The 8,804-nt window shown below is 42.5% G+C and overlaps 1 pseudogene; it reads left to right on the forward strand.

The window, feature by feature from the left end:
- Window positions 1-4,147: 4,147 nt before the first annotated feature.
- Window positions 4,148-4,701, forward strand: LOC102828151 (annotated as a pseudogene).
- The last annotated feature ends 4,103 nt before the right edge of the window (window positions 4,702-8,804 follow it).

The following is an 8,804-nucleotide window of genomic DNA, read 5'->3' on the forward strand; positions in this document are numbered from 1 at the left end:
GGAGTCGGTTCCGACTCATAGCAACCCTATACAGGGTTTCTGAGGCTGTAAATCTTTACGGGAGCAGAACGCCTCATCTTTTTCCCGCGGAACAGCTGGTAGTTTCGAACTGCTGACCCTGAGGTTTGCAGCCCAATTCGTGACCACTACACTACCAGAGCTCCTATATGTATATATATTCATTTGAAAGTCCAAAGGGCACTTTCTGCAAATCAGCCTCTTGCTCGTAGATACACAGCCTCATTCAGTCCATAGGTCTAGAGTCCACAGTTGCTCTGTCTCTCCATGCCACTGCCTCTGCCGCTGTCTGTGCTGTCACTGTTTTTCCAATCAGGGACCTCAAGCTCCACTCATGATCTTCCTTCTTGATGGTCCTCGGATTGTCTGTTCCTGAAATGAAAGATAACTACTTCTCCCTTTTATTTCCTGATCTTCTACAATTACAATTTTGACAATCACAATGAAACCTACTAACAATTACTCACAATTTAAATCATAAAATCCTATCACATCATCCTCCACCCCCCTTGTACCAGACCTATCTGGAAAAGAGGGAAACTAGTCGCTGGAGAATGATATCATGTTTGGTAAGGTGGAGGGTCAGAGAAAAGGAGGAACCCCCCCAGTGAGATGGATTGGCCAAGTAGCAGCATGGATGGACTCAAGTGTGGCAACAATAGTGAGGTTGGCCCAGGATTGGGCAGTGTTTTGTTCTGCGGTGCATAAGGTCTCTATGGGTCGGTACCGACTCAATGGCACCTAACAACAACAACAATATTCAGTGGGGATTCTCCCTTGACCCCTCATTCTAAAACTAAGCATGCCAATGAAAGTTTTTAAGCCAGCCACTTCATGCCTTTATGTTGTTGTTATTAAGTGCTGTTGAGTCAATTCCGACTCACAGCCTTTATGGTGATGGTGGTGGTTATGTGTTGTGGAGTCGGTTCCAACTCTTAGTGATCCTACGTAGGGTTTCTGAGGCTGTAAATCTTTATGGGAGCAAAAAGCTTCATCTTTTTCCTGTGGAATGGCTGGTAGTTTTGAACCGCTGACTGTGAGATTAGCAGCCTGACTCGTAACTACTACACTACCAGAGCTGTTTCAAAACCTTTATAACACCCCCATTTTTGGTAGCCAATGTGTAAATTGCCACTCCCTAGATGGCACATAACAACAACAACAACAATCAACCAGTATACTGAGAAGACAAGCATGTTCTGTAATCAGAAGAACCTCCCATTCCAGTTGGAATTCTGAGCAACTGCATATAAAAGCAAAAACCCAGTTTAACAAATTGTAGCAATGAGGTGGCAGTTTCAAGTTTGAGAGTTCACACACACCTCGCTACATTTAACAAGAGCTGGCTCCTTCACTCTCAGCCCTAGCCCCCATGGCTAGGCCAGTGCCCATGGGCTTAGAATTTCACAAACTCCCTAAACTTCAGACTAGACAGTCTCTCTCTTTTCGGTACCAATAAAACATATCCAAACTCAGCCCATGTTTTCATTGGTGCATTTTCCCCAGTTCCACTCACCTGTAGACCCAGGTGGTCATGAGCGAGCGTACAACTTTGGTTTCCTTTAACTTTCAGTCCTAGAAGGGCGTTTTTTCTGATGGACTGACTTTCCTTTCCTTCTTGCCTCTGAAACTCAAAATATCAAACTGTCTGCTCTTTTTTCTGCTTTCTTTCAATCTTGAATCTTCTTTTCTCCCAGCAGTTCTGGGTTGGTCTGCATCTCTTTTCATATGCAAATGTGCCTACTCTGAAGGTTCTAAGTGAGGCTCAGGATTCCACCTAAGGCCCCATATTCTACAAAGACTTAAGTCAAGAAGCCTATTTTTTTCTGGGCAAATTCTAGCTCCCCTTTTAGTGAATCCAATCAAGCAGAAGCTGAAGGTGGGCATACAAGCTCTCTGTAATCTTAATTCCCAATATTCATTTCCATTACCCATGGAAATCAATTTTATAATAATAGGCAGGAGAAACCAATATCCATAAGACAGTCAAATACATAAACACATATACATATGGCCTTGGGCCTCTGACAGGGTGGATTCCAATAGACTCAAAATCCTTATGAGTTTGTTTCTCTAGAACTCCACTCTCTCGGTACCACATGTCTTAGGCTGGTTTTCTAGAGAAGCAAAACCAGTGAAGCATACATATATAGACAGAGAAGTTTATTATCAAGGAAAGGGCTTACAATTGCAGAGTCCTAGGTCACCAATGGAAGAGAGACAGAGTTCCTCTTGCGTGTCCATTATATTGGGAGCAGGTCATACCCCCAAGGAAGCATCCTTTCAATTGAATATTGATAAAATGTGTTTGTAATGGTTAGGGTTTTGTATCAACTTGACTAGGCCAAGATTTCCAGAGGTTTAACGGTTGGGATGTGCTTTTTTCCATGGTAAGGAAAACCAATACAGGCATAGTTAACTCTATGATGAGTGGTTATGAGCAGCCAGTCAACTGAAGGGATGCTTCCTGGGGGATGTGGTCTGCTCTGAATATATAATAAATATTAAATAAATAAAGAACTGTCAATATTTTTTCCTCTATAATGGAGAACTGGGAAATGGAGTGACAACTTGATACAGATATAAGAAATCTTAATTTTTTTTTTTTCAATGCAGGGAATAAGAATATGTTTATAAGCTGGTAGAAGTTACCCAGTGTATTGTTATTGTTGTTAAGTGCCATCGAGTTGGTTCCAACTCATAGCAACCCTGTATGGGGTTTCCAAGGAGTGATTTGAACTGTTGACCTTGTGATTAGCAGTCCAGTATTTATCCTACAGTACCACACCAGGACCCCACGCAGTATATAGAGAGATTTATAATCAAGAAAAAAGGGAAATAAAGGCATGGAAAAGATTTATGGGGTTAAGAGTAGAACAGAATACTAATACCCACTTTTTCCATGTGTAATGTACCTTTTTTATTGGCATATGAACAAAAGGAGGGCAAAAAAGTGTGTATAAATGCAGATACAATTATGTTGTTGTTGTGAAGTACTGATGAGTCGTTTCCGACTCATACCAACTCTGTACAGGGTTTCTGAGGAGTGGCTGATGAATTTGAACCACTGAACCACAGGTCCAACCAACCTTGCTGTCTTATCTGGTAGTGCCACACCAGGACTTCTTAAAAATAAAAAGATTTAATTATAGATTTTGCTATATACAGGTAGGAGGTTTTGCAATTGATATCATTTTATTAAAGTGGTATAAAATAAGCTTATTAAAAAGGAAATATGGCATGGGAGGTTTGAGAGTGGCAAATGTGTTATAAATTGCAGAATTATCTGAAAAGGGGCTGTTTATTGAACTGAGTTACCTGACTCTCTGCTCTCCCAAATTCAGTTTCTATTGGGACTGGTGACTTTAATTACCTCGTTTACCTACTGCCCCACATGAGTGGAATGGCTAACACCTCTCACTGGCTCTGAGATTATCAGGTGTTCAGTATCTGGCTTCATAGGTAATTCCCTGCCCAGTTGGTATTTACCTTCAGTGTCAAGTGGCCAATTTGTTCATCCAGTAACAAGGTTGCCCTTATGCTTGCCTTTAAGGAGGAAGAGTAGTAGGAAGGTTGAATCTCTCTATTGATGCACAAAACCCCTGTGGGTTCACCAGCACCTGTCCCCTCCAGGCCTCTTTTTGACATTCAGGAAGGTCAGGGGGCTTCTACTGCTGGCCTGTAATTTCCCTCAGCAAAGCCCATTCTTTAATGCATACCATGTGAATTTTGGGGACTTCTCTTTCTCACCTTAAATAACAGACACCTTGCTAGACCACATGTGAGTGCCCATGTGGGGTGAGTAGTCATGAATCTAAAGAGATATCCAGTCAGTGTTATTGTTCAGTGCCATCAAGAAGTTTCCAGTTCACAGCGACCCTGTATAGGGTTTCTGAGGAGCTGCTGCTGGGTTTGAACTGCCGACCTTGTGCTTCATAGCCTACAGTGTCACATCAGGCATCCAGTCAGTCAGTAGGCAGTGTGATTTTCTCCATTAACTGCCATTTCCCAGGAGCATATGCAGAGAAAGCAAGCAGTTGGGTTTCCCAGAGTTAAGATTTGACGGGAGAATATGAGAATGTGAAAGAGGAAGATAGTTGAGTGTGTTTGCAATAGAATGATTCTCGTGATGGAGCAGATGGTGTTTGCAAAGGAGAGTTTCTTCTGTTCAGTAGGGAGTGAACCTAATACAAGTAGTGGGGGAACATTAAGAAGTGGGGCCAGCTGGATTTCCAGCAGGAGATGGCCACCACCACATCCTTGTCCTCCCTGGAGAAGCACCCGGAGCTGACTGATGGCCAGGTGATCACCATCAGCAACAAATGCTTCCTGTGTCCCGAGGCGCTCTTCCAGCCCTCCTTCCTATGTATGGAGTCCTGCGGCATCCACCTTCAACTCCATCATGAAGTGCGTCGTGGACATCTGGAAGGACCTGTATGCCAACACCGTGCTGTCAGGTGGGACCACCATGTACACAGGCATCGTCTACTGGATGTAGAAGGAGATCACAGCGCTGGTGCCCAGCACCATGAAGATCAAGATCATTGCTCCTCCCGAACGCAAGTACTCTGTCTGGATCGGTGGCTCGATCCTGGCCTCACTGTCCACCTTCCAGTAGAAGTGATCAGCAAGCAGAAGTACAACAATTCGGGCCCCTTCATCGTCCACTGCAAATGTTTCTAGATGGACTGCCAGCAGGTGCCACTACCTGATGCATGAGCTCATTCCTGAGAACAAACCCACACATCTCATGTTAGCCCATGAAACTGAAGAGGTCTTTGAAAAGAAATTGTCCTTGAAGCCTGTATCTCGTTATCAGCAGCACTGGATCGTAGGACTTGTTGCTGACCTTGACATTGTATTCAAGTTACCTGTTCCCTTGGTCTATGTTTAATACCCTGTACATATCTTTGATTTAAGCCCCTAGAGCCTGTGAATAGGTCACTCGGTAGCCAAGGTGAAGGGATGACATGGTGGGGAGAAGTCCGTAGTTGTGACGAGTCTGTGTAGGGTATTAATGCAAAGAGCTGATGGCGCCAGGATCACACTTGCAGGGTTGATAAGCAGCGTAGAGTGGTTGTCATATCTGTCTTGCCTGCCTGTCAGGATTGGAAAAATCTGAGCCTTGGGACCAGTTTCCTTTCTTGGCTGATGTTCTCCCTCTGGAACCCCGCAGGTTGTTACTTGCCTTGAGTTAGAAGATGGTTTGCATTTAAACCTGTAAACTCATTCATTCTTTTAATTTATGTAAGGTTTTTGTACACAATTCTCAACTCTTGAGATGACAACAAATTGTGTTTTTTCTACTGTCATGTGTGAACGTTAGGCCCCAGTAACACAGCCTTGTGTAAGGAGAAATAAAAGTGCTGCAGTGAAAGGCAAAAAAGAAGAAAAAGTGGGCCAGGGTCTGTGGATTAGACTTCTCCATTAAATAAAAGAGAAGTTCCAAAACTAAACCAGTTGCCATTGAGTCAGTTCCAACTCATGGCCACTCCAAGTCAGTACTCTACTACATGTCAGAGTAGAACCGTGTTCAGTAAGGTTTTCAGTGGCTAACTTTTGGAAGTAGATCAGGTCTTTCTTCTGGGAGGAGTTGCATTTCTAACCTATTGGTTAGTATCTTAGTGTTTAACCATTTGCACCACCCAGGGACTTCAGAAGAGTGGTTTGGGGGCTAGGTATCCTAGGATAAGATGGAAAGAGAAACGGAAGTTATCTGTAAATAGGATAACATGAAGCAAACAATTGGAGATGGTAGAGTTATTGTTGATGTAGGCTATAAATGATGGGAGTGAGGAGTCAAGGTTGGATAGAGAAAAAAAAACACCTTGTAAGTAAAGAGGTCAGGAAGTGAGAAAACAAAACAATGAGTCATTATGTCACTCACATGGGTACCAAGGTCATAACAATAATGGAGATGAATACAACAAATCTGGTGCTAAAGAACTTCATGAATAAGATGGTGAATGACACCCACTGACCTTGAAAGAAGACAGAAAGGATGATGCTGGGTAAGTTAGCAAAGCCAGGGACTTTAAAGATATTAAAATTTTTGGGTTTTTTTTAGGAAGGAACCAGGGGGCATAGAGGACAGATCATCTAAGTCACATCTCGACCCTGAAATATGTGGGGAAGTACAACTTTCTGCTGACAGATCTGCAAGGGAGGTAGCCATGCAGTGAGTATAGGAGAGAAGGCCATGTTCATATGAGTAAGCACTGAGGTGGTCCAGTACTACTTGTCACAGGGAAATCTTTGTCCAAATCTAATGGTATAGTGTTTGGGGTACTGGTGTGGCATCATAAAATAAACAGTAGATTGCTAACCATAAAACTGGCTGCTCAAATCTATCAACAGCTCCTAGGAAACCCTATATTGAGTCACTATGTGTCAGACCAGACTTGACAGCACTTAACAACAACAATATTCAAGATTAGGGGGATACCTGTCTGACTGAACAAGCCACACTCTCCAACATTAGTTTCACCAGTAAGAAAGGTAAACTTTTGTCTCTTGTCTTACTGTCTGTTTCTCATTTAATTCAGAACTCTGGAGGAGACTGTTGTTGCTGTTGTCAAGTGCTGACGAGTCAGTTCCGACCCATAAAGACCTTCTATAGGGTTTCCAAGGAGCAGCTGGTGAGCTTGAACCACCGACCTTGCAGTTCAAACAGACTTTGCAGTCTAGAGCATTAACCCACAGTACCACTAAACACTGGGAGTGCTATATTATTAAGTGCTCTAAAATTCCCTAAATACATGGCAAATAGTTGTGTTCAGTATTTTTAGAATGAAAACTTCATCATCTTGTTAATGAAAGGAATCTAAGACTACACATAGTTTTTCTGATATTTGTTCTGATTTTGCATTTTTCAACAGTACATTAACCTTAGAGGAGTTTGGATTCCAGCATTAACATTATCTATAACAACTCTGGTAGCGTAGTGGTTACAAATCAGGCTGCGAACCTTAAGGTCAGCAGTTTGAAACTACCAGCTGCTCTGTGGGAGAAAGATGAGGCTTTCTGCTCCAGTAAAGATTTACAGCCTTAGGAAACCCTGTACAGGGTTGCTATGGATCAGAACCAACTCGACGGCACATAACATAACAACTCTGTAGTGGTTATGAATCAGGCTGCTAACCTCAAGGTCGGCAGTTTGAAACTACCAGTTGTTCCGCAGGAAGAAAGATGAGGTGTTCCGCTCCTGTAAAGATTTATAGCCTTGGAAATCCTGTACAGGGTCACTATGAGTCGGAACTGACTCTACGGTACTTTACAACAACAACTCCTGTAGACATCTAGTGTGGTGCGGTAGGGTCAGCACAGGACTGCAAACCACAAAATCTGCAGTTCAAACCCACCAGCTGCTCCTTGGAAACCCTATACAGGGTCATTATCAGTCAGAACCCACTTGATGACACTTAATAGCATAGCAATTCCTGAGTTTACGTGTGATGGCCCTGGGAGATCAGTGATGTATGCCACATTGATAAACACAGAATTCAGATCAGGGTCAGCAGTTCTAAACTGTAAGGTGTTCGTAGGAAAAAGATGAGGTTTTCTGCTCCCAAACAAGGCTTTCTACTCAAAGTTTTAAAAGCCTTTCTAATCAAGGCCTCATATCTAAAGAATACTTGAATGAATGCAGTTTAACGAAAGAAATATAAGTGCTGAGACATACCATTTCCACTCACTGGGGATTTTATCAAGGTCAGAGAAACATTACTATGACATAATCACAAGAGCTCAGATATCAAATGTCACATATAGCGACATTAGCATGACTATCCAGCCAAGTCTTATATTTGCCATTGTTTCTTTTTTCCTTCAGGGAACCCAGAATTAATCAAAGATCCATTAGTATTTTTCTAAATCTTGTTGTTGTTGCTAAGTGTCGTTGAGTCAGTTCCAACTCATAGTAACCCTGTAAAGGGTTTCCAAGGAGTGGCTAGTGAGTTTGACTGATTTTACAGTTCAAGCCAACCTTGCAGTTGTGTGCTTATTCTATAGCGTCACACCAGGTCTCCTTTCTAAATCTAGGGAATGAATTTCATTTGTATTGGAGTTTGAGTTCTCAGACAAGTCCTGTTTGGTTAATGAATAAATTGTATTATTTGTAGGAAAATCATACGAATGCAGCTACCTAAAGAGAAAAAACCCACCGGAGGTGATGAGTTCAGTTCTTCATTCAATGGCTCCTAGACTAGGAGGGAATTGGGACGTTTGCACGTGGAGAGATTGGTATGATGGAAGGGAAGCAGTTTAGTGGAAATTATTTTAGAGAAAGGCTAACATGGCATCTCAGCGTTCCATTTGGGACATATTGAAGAAATCTTACTCCGAGATTTAAGTAGATAGAGAGTCTGCAACAAAGAAGACCTTCAATGAGATGGACTGACACAGTGGTTGCAACAATGGACTCATGTATAAGAACCATTGTGAAGAGGATGCAAAATCAGAAGTGTTTCATTCTGTTGTGCGTAGGTGTCTACGGGTCAGAATTAACTCAAGGGCACCTAACAACAGCTCTACAGTTGTTGGCATAGGAATTCCTGGGTGGTACAAATGGTTAATGTACCTTCTCAACTGCTAATCAGAAGGTTGTATTTTGAGACCACTCAGAAAAGTGCCTTGGAAGGAAGGTCTAATGTTCTACTTCTGAAAAATCTGTCATTAAAAACCCCATGACTAGTCCAGGAACGGAGGACCCTAGGACCATCAAGAGAGGAGTGCACGGATGGAATGTGGGACCTTATCCAGAAAAGCAGCAGCACCAGAGATGGAGA

The sequence above is a fragment of the Chrysochloris asiatica genome, unplaced genomic scaffold (assembly GCF_000296735.1).
Source record: "Chrysochloris asiatica unplaced genomic scaffold, ChrAsi1.0 scaffold00576, whole genome shotgun sequence".
NCBI lineage: Eukaryota > Metazoa > Chordata > Mammalia > Afrosoricida > Chrysochloridae > Chrysochloris > Chrysochloris asiatica.